The sequence below is a fragment of the Heterocephalus glaber genome, unplaced genomic scaffold, assembly GCF_053883595.1.
Source record: "Heterocephalus glaber isolate CG9 unplaced genomic scaffold, H.glaber_assembly_v1.0 deba00001444, whole genome shotgun sequence".
NCBI classification, from domain to species: domain Eukaryota; kingdom Metazoa; phylum Chordata; class Mammalia; order Rodentia; family Bathyergidae; genus Heterocephalus; species Heterocephalus glaber.
The window spans coordinates 11,218,328-11,244,230 of NW_028258297.1; the positions used below are offsets into that span (position 1 = coordinate 11,218,328).

The 25,903-nt window shown below is 51.7% G+C and overlaps 2 long non-coding RNA genes across 2 annotated transcripts; one reads left to right on the forward strand and one right to left on the reverse strand.

Annotated features, from left to right (window-relative positions):
- Positions 1-3,010: 3,010 nt before the first annotated feature.
- Positions 3,011-17,339, reverse strand: LOC110349393 (uncharacterized). The gene is made up of 4 exons (XR_015452312.1): positions 17,070-17,339; positions 8,448-8,539; positions 6,042-6,184; positions 3,011-4,605 (listed from the first exon to the last, which is right to left on the reverse strand). It is a non-coding gene; the product is annotated as an uncharacterized LOC110349393 (long non-coding RNA).
- On the forward strand, positions 15,051-25,593 carry LOC110349394 (uncharacterized). The gene is made up of 3 exons (XR_002395314.2): positions 15,051-15,519; positions 15,619-15,694; positions 22,877-25,593. It is a non-coding gene; the product is annotated as an uncharacterized LOC110349394 (long non-coding RNA).
- Positions 25,594-25,903: the final 310 nt, after the last annotated feature.

Sequence of the window (25,903 nt, forward strand, 5' to 3'; positions counted from 1 at the left end):
CCCCCACCACACCCAGATCCCACCCCTTTGTGCTAAGAGTATTTTAGGGAGTCTTTCAAGTCCCCCAGGCCTTCATGCAGGAGAGCGCATCTCTAAGAGGGCTGGCCCAGGGCAGCAGGTAGGAGGGCAGTCCTGAGGGCCTAGGCTGGGATCTTGATCTGGAGTGACCCCTACCCCAATTTGCCTGAGACCAGAGAGATTCCTGGGGCACAAGACATTCAGTGCTAAAGGAGGCATATGATGGTCACCCTGGCGCTGACTCTGCCACTCATCCCGGCACTGGAAGTGGCTGATCCACCTCCTGATGCCCCAGAAGCATCTACCCTCTGTCCCTCCCAGGTGCCATGAGGCCTTAGAGAGGATCTCCTCTTCTCTGTCTCCCCCACAAGCACTAATTCAGTGCCTCTGTGTGCCAGGCACCAGGCATGCCCAGCTAGGAGAGGAGCCCAACTCCTGGAACCCTCAGCACGTGCACTGGTAACCAGAGCACAGGAAGATTAGCAGCTACCAAGCACTGTCGTAAGCATTTCACAAACATTCACTCACTGGATTTTCACAAAAACAGTAAGGTGGGGATTATTTTACCCTCATTTTGCAGAAGAAGAAATTGAACCTCAGAAAGGTGAATCAGCTGGGCACACAGTGCATGCCTTTCGCAGCTACTTGGGAGGCTGAGGCAGGAAGATTGCTTAGCTCAGGAGTTAGGAGCTGTAATGTGCTATACCCATCAGGGGTTGCACTAAGTCTGGCATCAATATGGTGAACCTCGGGCCGGGGATTTAGCTCAGTGGTTCCGGCGCCTGCCTCGAAAGTGGAAGGTCCAGAGTTCGATCCCCAGTACCAAAACACACACACACACACACACAATATGGTGACCTCCTGGGAGCGAGGACCACCAGGCTGCCTAAAGAAAGTCTCTAAGGGCAGGGGATTTAGCTCAGTGGTTCCACCGCCTGCCCCGAAATCACAAGGACATGAGTTCGATCCCCGGTACAAAAGAAAAGAAAAGAAAAGAAAGGCTTTAACTAGCCCAGGTCCAAGAGGGAGCAGGTCAAAACTCCTGTGGTGATCAGAAAGGTTAAATAATCTCTGTAAGTTAGGAAGAGGATGCTAAAAATGGTCTCTCTGGAAGGTGTCTGAGTTCGTGCAAGGAACTCAAGGGGCTCCTTTCCTGGGGGACTGGCAAGTGCAAAGGTTGGGACACCTGGAACAGCGGGGTGCAGGAGGGGACAGTAAGTTCACAGAGGCCCGTGTACTGACCAAGGGATGTCACTTATCCTTCGGGAGGCTGGGAGGCTGAGGAGGGATTCGAGGAGTGAGCGGGAATAGCAGGGGAGCAGCTGACAGACCTGGCAATTTAGGGATCTGGGCTGCCAGGAGAGCTTGGAGGGACGAGGCAGTAGCAAGGTGACCAACGAGTGCCTTCCGGTGGGCTTCCTGTAATGGTTAAACCCCGGCAAGAAGGGTGCAGTGACCACACACTGGTGCAGGAGGCTAATGTTCAACTGGGTCAGGGGCTCAGCCTCGGGCTAGAGGCTTCTTTCCGTCAGGTACAGAAAGGCCGACTGCGTAGAGGGAGGCTCACCCTCAGGATCCGAGACTGAGTGTTCCGAGGCGCGGTCCTTTCAAGTTGCCCTCCCACCCCTAGTGAGGACCTGGGGCCGGAGGGGTGCAGGGTAAACGGCCCAGAGGCAAGGCGGCGCCCTAGGCCGGCCAGGTCAAGGCAAGCCCGGGTTTCCAAAATTGAGCCCTGGTAGGGCCGGGCCGGGCCGGGCCTGGGCATCGGGGCGGGGCCGGCTGGGGCGACGCCCCTCTGCGCTGCGCCTGACCGTATAAGGCCGGCGCCACGCGCCCCAGCGGAGAGGAGTGGCTGTCGTCACAGGCTTCGCCCGAGGGACCTTTCCAAGGCCGCTTCCCGCTTCCTGCAGGGAACTGGGCCCCGCCCACCGCCTGGCCCGCCCACCTGCCCCCCCCACCCCCGCGCAGAGCCCCATACCCGCGGAGCTAGCGGGTGGGCTTCTCTGGCCAGGAAGGGAGGAGTGCTGGACCACCCAAAAGCCAGGGGTGAAGATGGGAGGGAAATCAGCGTTCTTCCTGGACAGCTGACCCACTGGGCACCTGCTAAGTAGTCAGCCCTGAACTCAGGATTCAAAAATGTGAATCTATCTAAACCGTAAAGCTGAGTAGTAAAAACTGGCACTAGAGTTGCAGGACTCGTGTTCGAATCTCTCCAGGTTGCTTACTGGCTTTGGGGACTGTGGGCTACTTATTTCTCTGTGCTTCAGTTTCCTCATTTGTGAAATGAGCTCATTCCTCAAGGCTGTAGTGAGTGTTGCGTGTTACTGTAGTTAACACTTTCCGTATGTTTTTGGTGATGTTATTTACTAGTTCTTGATAAATGGATGAAATGGTTGATCCCTGAAGGTCCATGTCCCCAAGGGGCAGAGAGGACTCCCGAATACCTGTGTCTGTGACAGAGAGCAGCCTCAGCCCGTGGTCTTGTTTGCCAGTGTTAGGAGGCATTTGTGCAGCTTTTAAAAATAGCAAGGTGGGGCTGGGGATTTAGCTCAGTGGTTCCACCACTTACCTTGCAAGCACAAGGACGGGAGTTCGATCCCCGGTACCAACCCCCCACCCCCCAAAAAACCCCAGCAAGGTACATATTTTTAATGTTTCAGTAAATCTCAGGGCCAAGAAGAATGGGCCCAGAGCAAGCTCCCCCCTCCACACACACCCAGTATGGTTATTGAACCCAGGGCCTTGTACACTCTCAGCCCTTTAAAAACTTTTTTGAGGCTGGGTCTCATTAAGTTGCCAGGCTGGGCTCAAACTTGTGATCCTCCTGCCCCAGCCTTCCAAAGTGCTAGGATTACAGGTGTGCACTGCCTAGCAGTCTAGCAGTCTTCCTTTTTAGCAAAAGAAAAGTCTTATACTGAGTTCCTTGGGTGGGAGATGGAGACAGGCAAATTTAACAAGACTATTTTTTATGATTTAGAGCTTCCATAGAGAGTTTAGAATTACTATTCATGCACAGATATATATTCACTTAATATTTTTAGTATGAAATGCTTGAAAATACACACAAGAGTATAGAGAACAATATGACTCCCTAATAATCACTTTATTTATCTATAGCACTGGGGATTGAGCCCAGGGCCTCTCGGATGCTTTGCAAGCACTCTACCCCTGTGCTCTATCTAATGTTCACTTTTAAAGTATATAAATGTGTTAACACATGAGTTGATTAAAAAGGCAAAGAAAATACAAGTGTGAGGGCAGAAGGGTTAAACTCTGGAATGTGCTAGTACCAGTGATGGGCTGGCACACGCCTCCCAGGACCACCCTGTGCCCTTGTGGGGTGGGTTAACTGGGCGTCTTCTTCCCATCTGGAGCCCGGCAGCCTGGAAGCCTGCAGCCCAGAAGCCTGCTCTGCCTCGGTGGCACACACCTGGGGTTCCCAAATGCCTTCTCAGAGCGCACCACTCCACTGCCTCTAGACTCAAGCCTCCTCGCCTGGGTAACTGCGGCCCTGTTTCTCGCTGCCTGCCTGGTGCAGCCCCTGCTGCGGACCCCAGAGTATGAGGAATATTCTAAACCATGACTGACTACCTGTGTCTTTCCTGTTTAAGGACCGCACCCCCCCCCCATATTCCCCAGTGCCAGATGGAGAAAGCCTGGCTCTTCCCAGCGCTCCACTGCAGCTTCCTCCTTACACTCTCTACCTGGGGCCAGTCTGAGCCACCTGCAGGTTCCTGAATATTCCACTGGTTAATGTTTAATGAGTTAGGCTGCTGCCAGAACTGTCATGCTCAGCCCAGAAGGCACCATCTGGTCCTCGCCCTGTCCTGGAGTTTAGTCTAGGGGGAGTTAAATACCAAAGTGTAACGGTAAGACAAGTGGCATGTGCTACAAAGGACTTACTCGGTGCCAAGTAAGCTCCACTCTTTTGCCTAGAAGACCCCCACCTGACCCCACCCTGCCTGGCCCTTTGCCTGGTGACTCCTTCCTTGATGGCTGTACGGGGTCATCAGCTCCCTTGGCAGCCCAGTGGATCTCCGTGTTGGGGTTCCTGGTGGCCTCGTGTCCCCAGGAGCTGTGAGGTACAGGCACACAGTAGGTGCTTGGCTGTTACTGGCTATTAACACAGCAAGCCTCTGCACCCATCTCCCAGCCCAGAGCACTTCAGCTTCTGATCCATTGTGCATTCACTCGTTTGCTTAATTCATCCACAAATTAGAGCGGCCAACTTGATAGGAACTAGTTGGTTTAGGGGGAAAGTGCTTGTAAAGAAAGGGCCATCTTGCCTGGCACCTCTGGGGGACAGTGCAACATTTACACAGGCGGCCCTGGATCCAGGCAGGTTTGGACGAAGAGAGTACGAGAGAAGGGAGGGTTTGAAGGACACAGAGGCATGAGTGTGTGCAGCTGCTGGGATGGGGCCCCTGAGCAGGTGGCCAGGTGTGTAGGCAAGGAGCTTCGGGAGGGGAGCTGCAGCCAATTCCCGCTCCTGCTGGCAAAAAAAGGGCCAGGGTTCGTGATCTCAGGCGGTGGCTTTTCGAGGCTTTGTGACTGGGACCAGGAGCAAGAAATCCATTACATCACAACCTGGCACAAGACAAAAATTTAAACCAGTTTCAGGAGAGCATTTATGCTTACTACTCAGGAGGCAGTCATATATATTGTCTCTTTGATTTTAACACTATCATCATTAGTCATTTTGATTTAATTAATTAAAGTACTGAATTAACTTCAAGGTCCACCAGGAGGGTCCTGACCTGCAACTTGAAAAACATTGACTTAAGTATCCTTCCAGTCCCACACCTAGTGATCTAGGAATGGCTGTGGGGTCAGGTCCACCAACCTCTTCCACCCCCTGCTCCCCATCATCAGAAGACCCTAGGGCTGCAGGCTTGGCTCTCAGGGGACAGGTTCAGACAAAGCGAACAGCTCAATCTTAGGCCACTTCCTCTGCCCTGTTTCTTCCCTGCCTTCCACCCTCAGTTCGAGAAGCCTCCACTTGGCCACCAGTCTCGAGGCCATGGGCTGGGAAGTAGGTGGTTGAAGGCCCAGCTGCTGGGTTTTAGCTTCTGTGCCATCCCTGGAGGCCGCTCCTCCCTTCCATCGTGGGGATGGCCACCTCGCCTGCAGGCCCGGCATCTTGGCTTAGCAGGGGGTGGAGACGGGGTCAGAGTCCCTACACTCTCTCCCATCCAGGCCTCTGTCCAAATTTTTCTTCCACCTGAGTTCTCTGAGGCTTTGGGAAAGATTTTGGAAACAGGGTGGGGAGGTGGCACCAACTCCTGGCCTTTAACTCTCAGAACAGTCGAGCCAGAAGGGATCTTAGAAATGGAATCCAGACCCCTCCTTTCACTGATGTGGAAACTGAGGCCCTGAGAGCAGCAAGAGCTCACTCAGATTACACAGGAACTAGTCTCAGAGAGGACTGGAGACTCAGGGCCTCTGGCTGTAAATCCGTCACTTTTTCTTTCCATTGTTCCATGTTGGTGGTCTGCACAAAGGCTTACAGAAATGTCCTATTCGCGAGAACCCCAGCTTGGGAGGCCTGCATCCTGCTGTGTTTCTGCCCCTCACTTTCTAAGGACCCTACCACGGGCCTGCCCTGTGTGGGCTGCAGAACAACGGTGTGGGACAGTGACATCCTAGGGCCCTTCCGGCTCTGAGCCTATGCTGCCCTGGCCTCTCTTCTAGGAGTGTGGGGTGTCCCTCCCCACCTAAAAGACTGACAGGAGGAAGATAAGGCCTGTGGGGACCAGTGTTCTACCAGGAACATGCTGCTTCCCTGGGGCCTCAGGGTTAGGAGAGTGGCTTCTAGGCCTTTCTTTCTGGAGACCCTGGATATGGCCTGAAATCTAGGCAGAGGTGTCCTCCCCCGCCCAGGGCAGTCTCGGTTCCCTAGGCCTTTGTGGCACTCTGCCTGCTCAGTTGATTTCCTTTTCCATGTGAGTGCCTCATCCCCATCTGGACCTGCAGCTTTTGGGGGCAAGAGCTGAAGTCCTGTGTCTGCAATTGGGGAGCCTCACAGAGGGGAAAGAGATAGGATCTGGCGTCTTGGTCCATTTCTTCCAGGGGTGCCAGCATCCTAAGAAGGAAGAAGTCATGCTGCTGGGTCTGATACTGTGCTGAGTGCTTTTCCTACATCTTCTCCAAGTGCCTGATAGGGACCCTGTGGGATAAAGATTCTTATCAGCATGTTTCACAGACAGGACACGGAGGCTTTGGAGAACAAAAGGACTGTCCAGGGTCACACCCAAGTCTCCCTGGTCACAGGCCCTTGATTCTGTCTCCCATTCCCATTGTTTCAGTGCATTCCTGCCATGGGGACACCCATCCTGATTCTCAGGTCCTGACCACTGAGGTTTTACAAAGGTAAACAGCTCTGATTGCTGGCCTGCTCTTCCTTCCCTGAGACCTTGTCATTTTGACTTGGGCTCTTTGATTTCCAGCCTTGGAAACTGATTCTGAGTAATTAAGCAGAATAAAAATGGCAGTGGAGGCTTGGATTGGAATTCAACTTGCTGAGCTGCTGGAAGGAGGAAGAGCCAGATGTTCAAAGGGCAGCAAACTCCCAGGGACACTTCTTCCCTGGGCCAGGTGGTTTCTGTGCCCTTGGTCATTGCTCCTGGAAGAGATGGTTTTAGGGTTAGGAGCATCTGAGCTCAGGCTCAAGAGTCGCAGACTGGGTTCATCTCTTCATCACTGGCTGAGTTTGGGGGCTGGATCTTCAGGATGTGGCCTTCAGATGTCATGACTCACAATGCTCTCCCTCTCTGAGTCTCACTCAAGGCTCAACTTCTGGGGAAGAGTTGGATTGTTATGGGTCAGGGCCTGTCCCTGGGATTGGTGGTCCCATCACAACCAAATGCAATACCAGAGGGGTGATCACTGCAGTAGTGTGTGTTGCCCATTCCACCCCCAAATTTATATGCTGAAATCCTCACCCCCAAGGCAGTGGCATAGGAGGTGGGGCCTTTAGAAGTGATTGGGTCATGAGAGTGGGATTAGTGCCTTTATAAAAGAGCCCTGAGAAAGCTCTCTTACCCCTTCTACCATTTACAGTAAGAAGTGAGAAGACCATCATCTAGGAGGAAGAGCGTTCTCACCAGGGACTGAATCTATCAGCACCATGAGCTTAGATTTCCAGCCGCTTGAACTATGAACTGTGAGAAATAAACATCTGTTGTTTGGCAGTTTGAACAGACTAAGTCTGTCACCAGATAGCGTCCACAGAGGTCCCCAAACCAAAGATGGAAATCCTTGACTCACCCCAACCAAGGGGAAGGTTGCAAGGTTCTCTGACTGCCATCACAGAAAAAGAATTTTTCAGTGAGAGGCACAGAGAGATTTACTAGGTGGGAGTTTTAAAGTATGCATTCAAAGAGAGAGTGTGGGCCCTGTGGAGGGAGAGAGGTGGTGTGTGGCTTCAAGCGGGGTATATTTATGGGGACTACAGGGTGTCCCTACGATAGGGTATATAGGCTATGTGTCCAAGTGTCTATGGGGTTTGTCCATTTGCCCATTTGCCCATATGGTGGGCTTATGCTAAGAGGCAAACCACTGATAGGTGTTTTAAACTGAGATATGCTCACTCGCCATTCACAGTGCTTCCTGAGCATGGGAGTCAGTAGGAGGGAATGCAGTGTACAGGTGAAACACACAGGGACAGATCCCAAGTTTACAGGCTTGTCTTTAAGACCCTTGGGAATATTTCCTGGAAAGGAAATAAGCTTGAATAACTTTTGTGTCCTGAAGCTGCAGTCTTTCTTTAAAAATACAATTTTAATATTCTATTTTAAAATGTTATATCCTATTTGTTTTTATTTCTCCTCTCCTACCTCAAGACAGTCCCCAAAGGAAGGGGTTGATCAGAAACAGGGGCAGGAGATGCTGAGAGGGTAAATCAGAAGCTCTGCACTCTGGGAGTCCAACCATCTTCCCCAGTCCTGGACCCCATGGAAACTGATTTCTCTTTTCCTGTTTCCCTTCCTTCTTTCCTCCCTTCCAGGCATACTGCTATACCCTGGGAACAAGAAGAGTCAGACCCAGCTAGCCTGGAGCAACTCAATGAATCAACAGCAGCAGCCATGGCTCCTCTTCCAGGGCAGCCCAGGGCAGGCACTGCCAGTCGATCCCAGCACCCTTTCCCTCAGACCCCGGACTCAGCCTCAAAATTCGTCTCCAGCCAGGGGATTTAGCTCAGTGGTTTCACCGCCTGCTGCGCAAGCGCAAGGACCCGAGTTCGATTCCCAGTACCAAAAATAAAATAAAATAAAACAAAGATTCATCTCTTCCCAGAGCTTCAGGCAGCCAGTTCTCATCAACTGGAGTTGGTCCAAATATGGAAACTCTTTGTTGTACCTAGCCAACAATATTCCTATTATCCCATAACCGTTCTGACATTTAAAACAGCTAACTTTCCCTCTACTCACCCCAAAGGAAAGCGCTCCTTGGTTTTGGTACCTGCAGCCTCTGATCCTGGTCTGTTGTTGAATCAACTCCTGGGTGGGAGTCCGCACAGTTTCTGCAGGCAGGAAGACTGTATTTGCGTCTCACCCCACCACCCCACCTTAGGTTTTAGATGAAATCTCTATGGCCACTGTGATAATTTACTACCAACTTTGTAGCTTAAAAGAAGGCAATTCATCATTCATCATTTCAAGTCCAAAATGACGCCTACAGGGCTAAAATCCAGGTGAAGGCAGGACTGTTCTTTCTGGAAGCTCTAGGTAAGAATCTCTCCCTGTCTTTTCCAGCTTCTAGAGGGGCCCACCTTTCTTAGCTGGCAGCCCACTCCTCCTCCTCTGCAGCCTCTGATTCATTGTCACATCTCTGGCTCTCTGGCTCTCTGGGCCTTTGCCTCCCTCTTACCAAGGTCTTTGTGACCTAGGTGGGTCCACTTAGATGACCCAGGATCATTTCTCCATCTCTAGATGCCTGACGAAATCGTGTCTCTCAAAGGTCCTGCTGTCACGTAAGGTTCTAGTCACAGTTTCAGGGATTGGACTGAGGCCATCTTGGGACCCATTATTCTGTCTGTCATGGGCTCCTTAACCATAAAATGGGTGTATTGATAACCTAATTCACAGACTCGCAGGAACGATTATGTAAGGTGGCTCACATGACACATCCGGCAGTGTGCTTGTCATCGTGAGGGAGATTCAGCTCTGCTAGGGCAGGAATTGGAGAGCATCAGGAGCCCTGACCACTGGCTCCCGGGCCTGTCATCCTTCACTTCTCTTCCTGCCTGGCCCCCTCTGTCCAGCTGAGGGGTAGGTGTAAGAGGGAAGTTGCTACGAAAGTGCCATTTGTGTTGTATGTTTTTCCTCATTCTGTGTGCCCCACCTCAAGGATTTTATAGAGATCCTCTGTGAGAATACATGCAGGGCCCAGTCATCTGGGAGCTTGGGGGGCTTCCTGGAGATGCAAACTCTAGGCTCCTCCCCCAGCTAGATGTGGGCGGAGCTCTGCCCCTTACCCAGCCCCCTGCAGTGATCCAGGTTGGATGGAGCTCACAGCGGGTTTTAGCCTCCTTTGGGTGTGAGAACACCTTGTGAAGTCCTCGAAGCTGCAAGGGAGCTGCAGTGGCATCATCCCCATTTCACAGGAGAGGTTGCTGAGGCTTGCAGGGGAGTAGTTTGCCTAAGGCAGGTGGTGGGTTGGGCTGGAACCCCAGCACAATCAGTGTTTTTTCCACATCACCGTAGGCCACCACCTGGGGACCTCCCTCCTAGGTGCCACCTAGACACAGGCCCAGGGCCAGGTGCTGCAGAGGAAGCCCCACCTAGCCACGCCCAGGGCTCAGCCCCAGCCCTGCCCAGGACCTCTCCGTCTTGTCCTGTCCTGTCCCGTCCTGTCCTGTGTCATTCAGGAAAGGGCCCTGCATTCAGCTGGCAATCTGGGGGTCTGACAACTAATTTACACTCAAGAATAAATGTCTGAAATGCCTCCAGGGGCTGCCTGTTCTTCCTAAGGGAGTGTTTCTGGTAACTAGGAAGGAAGAAAGTTAAAGGCAGGATTTCAGCACCTTGTCAAGACTGTCCAGAGGGAATGTGTGTGTTGAGCGGCAGGGCGGGTCGCTGTTCCAAGTGCAGGAAAACGGTGTCGTGGAAGCAGCACAGAGCTGCCATGGCTGAGCCATTGCTGTCCAGGGACTGCCCGAGCTTCATTTGCCTCCTGCATAATCCATCCCTCCGGGTTCTGGGGGAGGAGCCACCAGCTGGCCTTTATCAGGTGGTCCAGCTAGGGCAGTCAGCCGGGTGACAGATCACAGAGGTCCACAGGAGAATCTTTCTCCTTCTGGGGACAGCACCCATCTTATACTGTCAAGGACAGCCCAGGATCAGAGCCCTGGGCAAGACCCCACTTCCAGGAGTGCTCCCGGATGGTGGCCTGAGCTTTCAGCCCTGCAGAGGACTGGGGGGGCTCTGTGAGAGTGGGGCTGGCAGACAGGGGCTGGGATCTGGCCTTGCCTATGCCACTCACCGGCTGTGTGGCCTGGACGATTCTCTGGCCCTCTCTGGGCCTGTCCACCTCACCTGGAAAACCTGGATGAGACGTAAGGATGTGCAAAGGCCCACCCACCTAGACCTGTAGCCGCCCTGCTAGGGGCTGACACGGTCCCAAAGCGCATGTACGGGGTGTGTCTTGCTGTGGGGCCTTCTAGGAGCTGAGCTCCTTTTCTCCCCCAGGTGAATGGGGCTCTTGAAGCTCGGGCCCCTGCATCTGAGCCTTCTCGTTTTGACCTCTTCTGCCTGGCTCTCAGCCTCCAGCTCTGTGCGTCACTGTGCCCATCAGACCCACTGACTGGGGTCTGCAGACCCTGGTGTTCCTCTGGAGAGTGCTTTCCTTTCAACTCCAGGCTGGGCTGACACTGTTGTGTGAGCCCCGGGCTCCAGGAACCCAGCAAGGGACAATTTGAGGAGACCACAGAACAAGCTTTCTAGAACTGTGCTCTTGTTCAACCCCCACCCCCAAACCAGGTCCATACTGCAAGCCTCAGGCATCTCTCCAGTATCACTTCCCTTCCTGATGCTGGGCCTTTGCTCATGCTGCTCCCTCTGCCTGGAGCCCTGTTTCCTCCTCTGCCCCTGTGCCATCTCCCCTGGGAAGCCATCCCAGGTGCTGCCTCTTGGGAAACACAGACACACATGGCTGCTTCTCCCCTTGGCCTTGTGTACCCCCTCTTTCAGACCTGCCAGGATGTTATTGTTCCCAGCACAGTGCCTGGCACACTGTAGCTGGAGGGCAAGTTACAGTCTAAGGGGAGAGACCATGGTGCCAGGCTCACAGCTGGAGAGAGCCCTTCCCAGGAAGGCCTGCAGATAGCAAACAGCTGGTAGCTGGTGGTGGCTGTGACTCACCCCACCCCTGCAGGCCAGGGGATGCTGCAGACAGGCTGAGTCGGGAGGCAGGGGCCTACAGGAATTTTGATAAGGATAAGGCAAGCGCTGGAGTATTTCTAGAATGCAGGAGGTTAAGGGTGCAGGAGTCGGGTCAGAACAAAACTGCCTGATCATGTTACTTATTTATTTATTTTTTCTCCTGGATGAAATATTCACATGGTTCAAAATTCAAATTGTGCAAAGGGGGCAAGGCGAGACTTCCTCCACACCCCTGTTCCCGCCACCTTTGTCCTCTCCCCAGAAGTAGCCTGTGCCTCCACTTGCTTATCCTAACATTCTTTTTGTATTATTTATTTAATGAGCCGAGAGGGTCTTGCTACATTGTCCAGGCTGACCTTGAACTTGAGCTCCTCCTGCCTCAGCCTCCTGAGTAGCTGGGATAATAGGTATGCACCGCCACACCTGACTCTTGCTTGTTGTTTCTCTACATTTTTAACACATGGAAGCATATTATTCACACTGTTGCTCACCTTGGTTTTCCTTCTTAACATATCTTTACAGTGCTATTGTCTGAATGCTTGTGTCCCCTCCCTCCCAAATTTATATGTTGAAACAACCCTCAGTGTGATGGTAGGAGGTGGAGCCTTTGGCAGGCAATTAGATCAGGGAGCTGGTTGCCCTTGTCCCTTCTGCTAACTATGAGGGGCACAGAAAAGGCACCGTCTGCAGGGAATGAGCCCTCACCAGACATACAGTCTGTTGCTCCTTTGATCTCACACTTGCCAGATTCCAGAAAAATAAGCCACCATTTTCTGTTCCTTATAAATTACCGAGTGTAAAGTATTTTGTTACATCAGGCAGAACTGACAGAGAGCTTGTCGTTGTAGCCCATAGATAGCATTCTCAATTTTTCTTTGACTGCATTTAAAGGGTTGCCGGATAAAATATAAGCTTCCCAGTTACATATGAATTATTTGTATTTTCAATGAGCAACAAGTTCATTTTTAATATATATTTATCCCATATGAGATTTTGGACATTCTTAGGCTAAAAAAATTTCTTCTTTATGTGAAATTCAAACTTAGCCAGGCGTCCTGTATTTTTCCTAGCTTCTTGCATTATATGAATCAGCCTCTGGGGCTTTGGGGATCAGGTGCTAGACCGGGGGTCCCCTCCCTGCACCTATTTTTTTCCATGTGCACCTGTGGTTGAACCTAGGGCCTCAAGCATGCAAAGCACACACTCTACCACTGAGCCACCCCAGAATTATTCCTAAGTGGATGTGGGGTGCCAGGGTTTGGGGTCAGTGCTGGGTTTGTACCTCCAGGACTGGGGATGTAGCTCAGTGCAAAGGCCCTAGTTTCAATTCCCAGTATAGAAAAAAAATCCACATCCGAATATGGAAAACCTTCAAAACAGTCACTGTACATGGTTACATGGCCAAAGGTACTTTGCAGATGCGATTAAGCTAACGGCCTGGAGATGGGAGACTCCAGCTGTGGACAGCAGTATCAATCCACGCATGACAGTTCCAGGCTGCACACACATTCCAGCTATCCTTAGCCAGCTCCCACATTTGAATATGTCAGTTCCTTGCTATAAACTCCATTCTCTCCCCTCTCCCCCTAACCTATTGGTTCTACCCACTGAGTCAGGGGCCAAGGGAAATTGGCCTCCCCCGTGTGTATTTGAGACTACTGGGAATGTGGTCATGGTGAGTAGAGGAAAACCACCCCAGGAAGTCTAGCAGGCCCGGGGGCCATTGCCTGGGACCTGTGTTGCACCCAGGTCCCCAGTGACAGGAGATTGGCCCTGCTGACTTGGGCCAAGCGGCAGTTGCAATGGAGTGCAGGCCCCCTGCTCCCTGAGCCAGGCAGCTGAGCAAATGTGGGTGGGAAAGGGAGCAGCAGGGGGTAGGGGGAAGCGACCCAGAGAGAAGGACATTGTAGGGCCTGGAGGCAGGGACACAGGGTGAGGTCCCAGGGAAAGTGATCCCAGAAGTACTGGAAAAGCCGAATCATATGACCATCCCTGGGGATCTTGCAGAGAACATGACACAGCCACTGTCCTGGCCTCCTCTGTACCTTTAAGTGCAGCTCTCGGTACTACTGACTGAATGATCTGAGAGTGGCCTGGCCGGCCATGGGAAGCCCTAGAGTGAGGCACTTGACAAGCAAGTCACAAGGAGAGAACACAGGATCCCTACTGGGGACCGGGGAGTCAGAAGCTGGCGGGGAAAGGGCACGGGCAGGAGGAGCAGCCGCCCACAGTCCGGGACAGCCCTCAGCCGTGGGAGGCGCAGTGCTCAGTGCTCTTCCTGCCTCCACTCTGTCCAGCAGCCCCAGGGATAACTTTTTAAAAGTCCCCCTTCCCCCACCCCCAGTCATCAGAGTTGGGATCTCTGCCCAGCTCTTCCCTTTTCCCCTTGGACCTTTCCAGCCCTGTGGTTTTTGAAAACAATTTGGACCCTTCCAGAGCTTGGGAGAGGAGGCCTGGGCCCTGCTCTGGCCCTCTCAGTGGTGGTAAGAAATGCTTCACATTCCTGAGTTAAGAGGCTGGGGCCTTACTTTGCAGCAACAGGGGCGACCCAGAGGAGCAATGCAAAGTCAGAACTGACGCCCTTGCACCTTCCCAGCTCCCACAGGCCTGGGCTCAGGGCGCTGCACTGCCCAACAGCACCTCAGGAATGCACAGGGCCACCTGGGGCTGGCAAGAGAGGCTGGACCCCATCAGGTCCTGGGAGCCCTAGGATGGTAAAGAGCACCTTCCCAGGGCTTCTCTCCTCCAGGGAGATTCTCCTTAGTGTCCCCATAATGCCCAGCCTGGCCTGGCACCCAGGAGACGCTACATCCCGGTTTATGGAGGGGATGGGTGAGAGGGTGAGGGGTAGATGGACATGGGGTAGCAGGTTTGACCTCTGGGAGGGCTGCATCTTCATGGCAGAGCCCATGACCTGGGACACAAAGAGTGAGCTAGAGGGCCGGGGATTTAGCTCAGTGGTTCCACCGCCCGCTGCACAAGTGCAAGGACCCAAGTTCGATCTCCGGTACCAAAAAAAAAGAGTGAGCTAGAGACAGAGCACAGGGGCCAGGCACTGCTGCAGGCCAGCCAGAGACTCCCATTGACTTCGCTTACAGGCCTGTGACTGTGCGTATCACAGATGAAGGGACAAAGCCAGAGAGGCTAAGTAACTCCCTCAAGGGCACACAGCAGGTAAATGCAGGGGTCTGTACGTGTGGGAGCCAGAGTCCACTGCCTCCAGGGATGGGAGGTGGGAGTAAAGGCCAGGGTGGGGGGCAGTGAGGTGAGATGCTTGAGGGAAACCGGAAGGCTCAAAGCTGTGGGGCTGCCTGGCAGGGAAGGGGCAAGACACCAGGAGACAGGCCAGACGGGGTGGGGGTGGGGGGCAGGCGCTGGGCCAGATGAGGGCCAGAGGCTGTGGTGAGGAGCTGGCACTTTTCTGGGTCCTGTCTGTCGGACTCCAGGACGGTGGCCTTTGGAGAAATGGTTTGCTGCTAGAAGATTCGCTGGAACCAGCTAGCAAAGGCCTCCCCCCGCAGTAAGATCCCAGGACAGCCCTCAGGCCTCCTGGGCTCCAAGGCGCTCAGCCTGCTCTGGGACAGAGACTGCTTGCTCAGACTGCCCCAGAAGTGGGATGGGTGGGGTGCAGGGGCAGCAGGGACACAGGGCCAGGACCAGGGAGTCCTAGTCCCACCCCAGATCCTAAGCTCCACTCTGCAAAAGGGGGGAGCCCAGGAAGTCACTTTAGCACTCTGAGCCTCACCTCGCTGTCCTTGTCCACCTGGAGTGACAGTGGCTCAACGTGACAATAGCTGCTTTCTCAGCGCTCACTGGTGGATTACTTTGGTGACTCAGCGCTGAGATGCTAGCCACACCCTGCTGCCAAAGGATCCTGAGAAAATGCCCGACAGCCGAGCCTCCCTATCCAGGTGGCTCTTTACAATCTGCAAAGTGTGATTAAAGGCCTCATTTGATCTGATATGCACACAAACCCAGAAGCCAGGCAGACACAATTTGTCTTCCCATTTAAAGATGAAGAAGTGGAAGCACCAAGTATAGAAGTGGCTTGCTCGGGATTTATTCATCTTTGGGCCAACTAAGATATCCACTGGCAGCTTTTGACCCTCTGTTCAGTCAGGTGCTTATTTATTTATTTTTTGGTTTTTAAAAATTAATTTTATTGGTACAATTTAAATATGCATAAAGGTATTTGTTTACTTATTTGTTTATTGGACAGAGTCTTGATTTGTAGCCCAGACTGGACTGGAATTTGCAACCTTCCTGACTCAGCCTCCTGAGTGCTGGGATTACAGGTGTGTACAAGCTGTTTTTACTTCTCTCTCAAAAGAATATGTTTGCAAATGCTAGCTCCACTAATCTTGGTGGCTTACTCCAGAACCCTGGTTAGAATCCTACTATTACTACTACTGCTGCTACTACTACTAATAATAATAACAGATAATCAGTAAAGAACTGCTCTAGTTCCTACTCTGTGGCGGTACCTGCTTCATGCTTTTCCCACATTATCTAATTTAGTCCTCATGATCACTCTATACAAGAAGCAGGCAATGCTGTTGTTCCCGTTTTACAGATGAGAAAGCAGAGGCTCACTGTGCCCCAGACCCACACCTGGGAATGGGCAGAGCTGGGCTTCGAACTTGAAACCAGCCCATGTATACCTGATCAGCAGCCCTCCTGGTGCCTGCTGCCCTATCCACTCTTCTAGAGGCCAAACCCTCACTCTAATCCTGTGTTCTCAGCACTTTCTGCATGCACAATGAGGGCCCCAGGTTCCCTAAATGAATTAAGCTCTGTCTTATCTTCCTGCAGTGTCCTGGGGGCTTCAAAGAGTTGTGGCCCTGTAGGAAGAATGGGGCTACATGGTCAGACCTGGGTTTGCATTGCAGCTTCTCCTCCTAAAAGTGGTGGTGACCTTAACCTTCATCTCCACATTTGTGAAATGGATTAACAACCCTGAATACCTGCTTTCCCCCTGCCAGGGTTGCTGGGAAGATTAAAACAAGCCAGGCGGCAGATATTTAAGGATGTTAGGCAGCAGCCCCCTCCCCAAAAGATGTTTGAGTTCTAATCCTGGAACTTTGTGAACAGCTCGGGGCTTTCAGGTGGCAGCTGGAATTAAGGTTGTTACTTAGCCGACCTTAAAGTAGGGAAATTTTCCTGGCTGACCTGTGTGGGCCCAGTGTAATCACACGGGTCCCTGGCTGGGCAGGGGGATTCAGGGGGGAGGCAGAGGGAGATGTGACTGGGTCGATGTGTCAGAGCAATGGACGTTGCTGTTTTCGTGGTGGACAAAGGGCCGCTAGCAGCTGGCCTTAAAGGAAGCAGGAGCTGATAGGAGACCTGACAGAGCCTCTAGAAAGAGTCAGCCCCACCAGCACCTGGACTTCAGCCTGGTGAGGCAGACTTTGGACTCCTGACATCCATAACTGTTAAATGATATTTGTGCGTTTTAAGGCACCACATTTGTGAGTCAGTTGTAGCTGCCATTGATCTGTAGTGTTGGTTCCCTCTCCCATCTCTGGCTCCTTTACAGCCCCACTGCCAACCACTGTATTACACGGGTCTTTTCCTTTACTTCCTAATTTCTGGTGCTCAAGATGGAACCCAGGGTTTCATGAGTGCTAAGCACTCCCTCTACCACTGAGCTACTTCCCCTGGCCCTCTTACCTCTACTGCGTGTGCGAAGAAACAGGCTGGGTGGAGCCTGCTGCACGCCCAAGGCCGGCACACATGGTGGCTGTGGATCGCAGCCCAGACCTCTGACTCCGGATGGACGCTGCCCAGCCAGGCTGCCTCTAGTGGTCAGCCGAGCCGGGCACAAATATGCAGAAGTCCTGTGTGCCGGTGTGGGTGTGGTTCTCACCCCTCCCCCGCCTCTGCAGAACCCCTCTCTCCCACCAGCTCCAGTTCTTGTTGCCCTCAACCCCCAGCCCTTTGCCTTTATGCGTCCTTTTGTCTTCCCAGACAGGAACTGTGGTCTTTGACACTCTGTTCCCAGGACCCCGTGCCCTGCGGAAGTGGGGCTCTCCTCCTCTCCTCATGCCCTCTCCTTCTGCCCTCTTCCTCGTAAAGCCCCTCAAAAGTGAGACAACCCACTTTCCCCTGAGGGCCAGGCAGGCCCCTGTGCAGGCTGGGTGGACAGGAACAGGAGGGAAGCCAGGTCCCCAAGGCCAGCTGATGGTCAGAGGGGAAAGAGCACTTCCGGCCAGGCCCCTGGGGAGCCTTGTTGGAGAGGCCAGCTGGGTGACTGTGTGGAGCTGCAGGCGGGAGGAAGGGAGCAGGAGGAGCTGGAGGAGCCAGAGACAGAGAGACAAACGCTGAGATACAGAGAGGAGAGACAGGAGAGACCCAGAGATACGAGGGGTCAGAAGAATGGAGAAGGTCAGAGACAGGAGAGACCCCAGCCTCCCTCCTCCACCTCAGTCTCCTGTGGCTGTTGTGAGCCCACAGGCCTGGAGTCGGTGGCACAGCCAGGTGGCCAGGTCAGCTCACTTTCAGGCCCCCTATCAGCCTGGCCACTGAGCCCCAGGGAGCTGGCAGAGCCCAGGGAGCCAGCGTGATATGCTCTCCCAAGCCAGGGATCAGATGCCCTGGGGCTCTGAGGACTTTGGACAGAGTCTTGGGAAAGCCCCTGGCCCACCCTCCCCCAAACCCATCCAGAACTTCTCACGGGCCTGGATTGGTGTTTCTGGAACGGAACTTCTCAAGGGGAGAAGGAAGTGACAGACCAAACATTCAGGCTTTATCGTGGAAAGAGCTAGGCTTGGCCAGCTAACGACCAGAGTGCAAATCAGGATATAGAATCTACTTCCTGTGTGACCTTGGGCAAGTGACCTCCTCTCTCTGAGCCTTGCATAGTCAAAATGTGAGTGAGATAGCTTTCATGCTCATTGCTGTATTCACCCAAAAAGAACGGCAGGGTCCTACGCATCCTTCCGTAGGCACAAAGCACTCCACAAGTGTGGTGAGAGATGGGAATCTACGGAAGAGGATGCATGGTTTGCATAGAGTCCCCACCACTCTGTCCCCCTACATGCTCCCTCCCAGAGGCATAGCCCTCACCACCCTTTCCCCAGGTGCTGACATTCAGCCTCCGTGTGGTCTCCCTCTCTCTTATGCAGAACACTTCAGGTGTCTGCAGCTTGGATCTTCCAGCCTCACCCAGGAAGCTGTTTGGCATCCTTGCCCAGCACAAAATTTCCAAACTTTCCGTGCTGGGCTCACACTTCAGCTCCACTTCGTATGGGCTGTGTGGCCTTCAGTAAGTGGCTTCAGCTCCACGTGCCTTGATTTCTTCATCTCTCAAATGGGTTCATTACCGGGTGTGCTGGTGCAGGCCTGTAACTCCAGCACTCTGGGCGACTCAGGCAGGAGGACTGAAAGTTCGAGCCCAGCCTGGGCAATGTAGACACATAGCAAAACTATGTCTAAAAATAAAGAAAGAAAGAAGGCTGGGGGCGTAGCTCAGTGTAAAGGCCCTGGGTTCAATCCCTAGTATTGAAAAATAAGAAAGGTTGATGATAATGCCTACTGGAAAAGGTCATCATGAGGACTAAACATGCTGCTATGGGTAAAGCATTTAACAACAGTGCTGGGCAGAAGATGTACACTAAATAAAGGTAACCCTAAATCCCTCTAAGTCATCAGTGACCCTCCTGAGGACCTGACCTCTTAGGAGAGTACATTGCACAGTTTGCAGTGATGGAAGAGAGGGGTTGTACATAACATTTTCTCCCCACCACAAGTAACTTTTTCCTCTCATGTGTCTAAGATGCATCCTTTCCTTATGCTCTGCGGCTGCCTGACATTCCTGGAATCCCTTCCAACACTCGGGAATGTCCCACTTGACGATTCCCACCTCCCTTCCTGTCCTCTCCAGGAAGCAGCCCCAAGCCTGGGCTCTGCCATTGAGCAGTGACAGCACTCAGACCACAGGCTGCAGTGCAGGGGCCTTGCTGGACCCCTTTGCTTGGTGGGGAGATGGTGGCGGCCTTCGCCTTCAGGGCCACCGTGGTGCGCTATCAGGCATCTGGGATTCCCATTCTCTACAGCTGTCCTGGACCGTGGCCATGTAGCCACCCTCCCAGGCCTGATTCTCCATTTCCCTTACTGGTTCTGTCATATTTTTTATTGTTATTTCTGTGTTACTAGGGGTGAACCCAGGGTCTTCACACTGAGCTATATCCTCACCCCTTTTTTTTTTGGTACCGGGGTACTGGGGATCGAACTTGGGACCTTGCGCTTGGGAGGAAAGTGACAGAACCACTGAGCTAAATCCCTGGCCCTCCTCACCTCCTTTTAAGAAACACTTTGAGGGCCAGGGATTTAGCTCAGTGGTGCCGGCGCCAGCCTCGCAAGCGCAAGGTCCCGAGTTCGATCCCCTGCATGAAAAAAGACAAAAAAATAAGTGAACCGCAATTATTAAAAAAAAAAAAAAAAAATTGCTAAATTGCCCAGGCTAGGTTTAAACTTGCAATCCTCCTGCCTCAGCCTCCCAGATTGCTAGGATTACAGGCATACAAAACCACACCCAGCTTGGTTCTGTAATTTTCTTCTCTCTTTTTTTAAGACAAATTCTCACTATGTAGTTCAAGCTGATCCTGAACTCACTATGTAACCCAGGATGGCCTGGAACTCACAGTGACCCTCCCTCAGCTTCCCAAGTGCTGGGATTAGGTGTGCACTGCCACACCTGATTTGTAATTTCTTTTATAGCATTTACCAAGTGGTTCTAAAACTGGGATCCCACAACCAGCAGTAAGGAAGTGTTTAACAATACTAGGAACTTGTTAAAAATGCAAGTTCTTGGGTGCATCTGAGAGCTGCTGTCTTAGTCTGTTTGTTGTTGCTATCACAGAATACCTGAATATTACCTGGGTTATTTACAAATACCAGAAGTTTATTTAGGCTCATGGTTCTGGAGTGCGGGAGGTCCAAGGGCATGATGCTGGCATCTAGTGAGGGCCTTATGCTGCTTCTGCTCATGGTAGAAAGAGGAAGGGCCAGCAGGAGCATGTGAGGGGGGTAGAACACAAGAGGTGGGGCTTATCTTATACCAACCCACCAGGAAAGGTAATCATTCATCAGCCTCCCCCAGGACTCAGATGGGTCCACCTCCTGATGCTGTCACATGGAGGAATTGAGCTTACAACACATGAACTTTTGGAGGATCTGCTCGAACCAGAGCACCTACTGACTCAGGAACTCTAGCCAGATGTGGTGGTGCACACCTGAAATCCCAGCACTCTGGGAGGCAGAGGCAGGAGGATCACAAGTTCAAGCCCAGCCTAGGCAACTTAGCAAGTTAGTGACACCCTGTCTCAAAATAAAAGATAGGGGTGTAGTTCAGTCCAAAAGTCCTGAGTTCAACACCCAGTACTAAGAAAGGAAGAAAGAAAAAGTCAGTCTAGTGTGTATGAGGTGGGGGCACTGTCTGTGTTTCCAAATCTCCAGGAGATGTAGATGCTCCCTCAATGTTGAGAACCACTTCTCTCTCCCCTGAGTCTTTTAACTGAAATGCTGCCTCTGCAGCTGGGAGGAATTAGGACAGCATATATGACAGACCCCAACATGCCCTGGTGCTCAGTGCCTGTTATGATTTATATAGATGTCCCCTAAACCTTTATGCACTCATAGGTGGGGATTTGGGAGGTGAATGGATCATGGGGGTGTGATACTCATGAATGGATTAGTCCACTGAAGAGTTTATGGCTAAATGTAATGCTAGGAGGTGGAACCTGGTTAGAGGAGGTGGGTCCTGGGGGTGTGGCCCAGAAGGGTCGATCTCCCTCCTCCTCCCTTGATCCCTTTCTCTGCTTCCTGCCTCTTATGCTGTAAGCAACCCTCTGCCATTCCCCTCCACCCCACCACCCCGCCTTGAACTGAAACCGCTGCAAACTGTGAGCCAACATAAACCTCTCCTCCCTTAACTTGTGGGTGTCAAAGTATTTTGTCCCAGTGATGAGTAAAGTAAGACAGTGCTGCTTGGTGAATTTCTTCCCTTTTAGCCATCTCTCTTTTTTTTTGGTACCAGGGATCCAGCTCCGGACCTTGCGCTTGTGAGGCAGGTGCCAGAACCACTGAGCTAAATCCCTGGCCAGCCATCCCTTGATAACATTTGCATTTGTCAAAAAGTATGTTTTTTGGTTTGGTTTGGTTTGTGTCCATGCTGTGTGCCTGACACAAAGGAAAGCTTTCAGAAAAGTGCTTCAAGTCCTTTTGGAGTGGCTCGGGCAAGGTGCTGAAAACAAAAGGAAAGGATAAACAGCGAATTGCTGAATGGGGAGAGTGCTGGAGCAGGAAGGAACCACTGTGGCTTTAGGGGAAGGTGTCCTGGGAAGGGTGTTACTGAACTGTATCTGTGGAGATGAGTGCATTAATCAGGGCTTTCTTTTTTGCAATGGACAGAAACTTGACTCAATAGGCTTAAAGAAACAATGGACTTTATTGACTCACATCGGCATAATATCCAGGATAGGTATCTAGTTTCATGCAGGGCTGGATCAAGGTGCTAATGCAAGCAATGTCAGGGGGCCTTGGTCTCCATCCATACCTCCACTCAGCTTTCCTCCTATTGGCCACACACTTAAGTCTGCTCTGCCCAGGGGCCCAGAGTTAAGAAATTATACCCCATCATTTTAACAGACTCAGACAGTCCCGAGTTATGTCTATGCACCAGTTTGGGCCACATCCTCACCCTAGAACCCAGGACCAATAGCCAAATGAATGAAGAGTTCTGATTGGCTGGATCCAGGGTTATGTGTCAAGCCCTGGAGCCCCAGGGTAGCGTCGGGAGCAGCAGTGGGGAGTAGCTCCCCATATGGAAACTGGATAGAGAGGAAGAAGAGGTGCTGGAAAGGCAGAGACCAGCCCGTGCCCACTGCACCAAAGACAGCCTGGCAGTGATGAACAGAGAAGAGGACCCCTGAGGAGAAAGGCCCAATGCTTCCTACACAGTGCTGCAGGGCAAATCGCCACACTCAGCAGCTGAAAACAGCTTGCTTTACTCTCTCACCGTTTCTGTGGGTTGGGAGAGTTTTATGGGAACAGCTCAGTGGAGTCTGAGAAGAGAGCCTTTAGTGCCCTCTCTTTGGTAGTACTGGGGATTAAACCCGGGCCTTCACACTAAACTATATCCTTAGCCCCTTCTTTATTTTCTATTTTGAAACAAGGTCTCACTAAATTGCTAAGTTGCTGGGCTTGAACTTGCAATCCTCCTGCCTCAGCCTCCCAGAATGTTAGGATTACCAGTATGTACCACCATGCCAAGCCTTATGCTGTTGGCTCTTGAGGGTTAAAATCCCGTCTTGGTATTTGTGATTTTCCCAAGCCAGTCTTGTCCCTGACATGTAGCAGGCCCTTAGCAATACTTTATTGGATTGAATGGTTACATAAGATGATCTATCCAAACTCATTCACTCATTCACCTGTTCATTAATTCAGCAAGCAATGACTCTGCTTTTTCCCTGCCTCAGACCCCGAGCCAGGCTCTGGGCTACAGCTGGAGCAAGGACGAGACTTTGGCTTCAAGAAATCCCTGGAACAATAACTTGCAGCTGAGCAGCACAATTGTTTATGGTTTGTGGTCTGTGAGGCCCTTTTCCATATCCTGTCCCGTGATCCTGGTGTCGGACGTGGCCGAGACGAGACACTCAGAAACAGACTCTGAGGACATCCAGGAGGATGAAGACCCCTGGGTGAGGCCCATGGGCATCAGTATCTGGACTCCTTCCCAGTGCTCCTTCCCAAGGGCCACACTACCCAGCATGCACTGGGTGCTGACCTCAGAACACCACATGGGGCTCCTTCTTCTGTCTGGCTCAGAGTTTGGGAGGTCCTGCTGTGGCCCCAGTGCCACTGGGATGTCCTCCTTGTCACTGTCACTTGGGGCCCTGGGAGCTGGAGGTGCCTGAACTGTGTCCACTGCCTCCACCACAGGGCCGATAAAAGAGTGACCACAATCCTTTTTGGGCCACTTTCTTGGTCAAAAAAGGAATGTGGTCTTGGGTGAAAGGGGACGATATGGAGAGAACACCACTGAGGGACTTGGTCACTGTGGGGGAGGGGGGAGTCCCACCATCAGGTGCCTGGGTCTGTGAGGCTCCCTCTCCAGCCATGCTTTGCTCTGGTGCAGCCTCCTCCTGATTCAGAGGCCCTGGCTTAGCATAGCCGCACCCACCACCTGCTCCTGAGGCTGCAGCTGGTACTTGTTTTGCATATGGGGAGTCTCACTTGGTTTCAAGGGCGGCAGACCTGGATGATGGGTTTATTTGGATTGCAATCCCAGGCAGCTTAGGTAAAGGAGTGAGCTGGGGACACAGGGAAGGGAAGCACGTGCCATCCAGCAAATTCCTGCTGCTGGCAACTGGAGTTTGGCCTTGCTGGGGAGTCCTAAAAGCCAGTGGAGAGCAGCGGGTCTCAGTTGTCTACCCACAGGCAAGGGAGGAGGGCACTGAAGGACCGACTCCCATCAGATAGCTCAGTCCTGGCAGCAGTGTCTACCCAGGAAATGTCCCAGGTGCTGGCAGTAGGAAGCCCAACTGGGTCTCATCATTAGCATCCTAAAGGGTTGCACTGTTAAACACTTGAAAACTTATGACATAAGCCAAAGCCCCATTTCACAGATGGGCTGATAGTCTTAGAGATGAGAAGGGGTTTGCCTCAGTTTAACCTGAAAATTAAGAAAAGAATCAGGATGGGAATCCAGAATCTACATCTCCAGACTGTCAGTCCAGCAACTTAAAAGAAAAAGCAAAATTTAAAAATTTTGATTTAATCATAGACACAGGAAGCAGCAAAGAAAAACGTATGGGGCGACCTAGGCATCCTTCACACAGCCTCCCCTAGTGTTAACGTCTTGTGCAACCATAGTGAGATGCCAAACTGGGAAACTTACAGTACAATCCACAGAGCTTCTCTAGATTTTACCAAACATCCACTTGTCTGTGTGTGCATGTGTGTGTGTGTAGTTCTAAGCAATTTTATCACTTATGCCACTTTATGTATGCATAGTCACAACCAAGATAACCAACTGCACCATCTCCCAAGGCTCTTGTTCATAGCCACCTCCTAACCCCCATTCCTAACACCTCCACTTCTCTATTCTCCATCTCTATAATAATGTTATTTCTTGAGTGTTATGTGAATGGAGTCATGTAGTATGTGTCCTCTTAAGATTGGCTTGTTTTACTCAGTATACTTTTTTTTTTAGTTCATCCAAGCTGTGTGCATGCATAGTTCATTTCCTTTTATTGGTGAGTAGTAGTCTGTGATATGGATGTACCACTCTTTGTTTAACCACTCATTCATTGAAGGAAATTTAACCAGTTTGTAGCTATTACAAATAAAGCTCCTATGAACATTCATATGCAAGCTTCTTTATTATGGTAGATAGCGTATTGACTCCCAAAAGTGTCCAGGGCCTAATCTCTGGAACCTGTAAATAAGTTAACTTATATAACAAAAGGGACTTTGCAGAGGTGATTAAGCAAAGGAGCTAAATCATAGAAGTTTTAGCTGGGCACATTACTGTCCAAATAAAGACTACATTTCCCAGACTCCCTTGCAGCTATACATGGTTGTGTGGCTAGGATGACACATGTGAGTGAAAATGATGAGTGCTACTTCTGAGTGGTGACCTGGATTCGTTATCTGCTACTGCCTAGCAAATTCCCCCCAACTTAGCTTGAAACAACAAGAGACATTTATTACCTCACAATGGGCTAGGAATTTAGGAGCAGCTCAGCTCAGTGTCTATTAAAGGTGCTGTTGGGATGTTGGCTGGGTTTGCAACTACCTACAGGCTAACTAGGGCTGGAGGATCTCCTTCCAAGGTGACTCATTCACATGGCCATAACTTGATGTGGCTGTTGGTCAGAGGCCTCAGCTCCTTGCTATGTGGAAAGCCCCACAGAGCAGCTTGGGGTGGTCAGGGTGGAGTTTCAACTTGATTGGCTTTGAGATCTGCCCCAGAGATTGGCGGAGCACATTTCTAGGTGTGTCTGGCGAGTCATGCAGGAATGGCCTTGGGGTGCATATCTGGTCCCTCACCACTTCTACTCTGGCACTTTTCCCTCCCTCTGCTTCCTGGCCACCATGAACTAAACAGCTTTGCTCTGCCATGATGCCTCTGGATTGGAGCCAGCTGATCACAGACTGAAGCCATGAACAAATTAAACGTTTTCTCCTTTAAGTTGTGAGCATCTCATATTGTGTCCAACAATGGGAAAGCTGACTAATACAGGTAGGAAGACCAAGAGTCAAGGACCAGTAGGAGCAATCTTGGAGGCTGGCTACCAAATGCCCTTGATAGAAAAGCAGTGTGCCAGCCCTCTCTCTTTTTGGCTCTTCCCTTTGCCTGGAATGCAAGTGGATTGCCACTCTATGGCTTATAAGCACATGAGTAAGGCAATCCTCTTGGCCTGGCTGAGCAACAAAACAAAAGGATCCTGGGAGCCCAGCACTGTGGGTCTGCACGCAGCCCTGAAGCACCCACCCAGGGT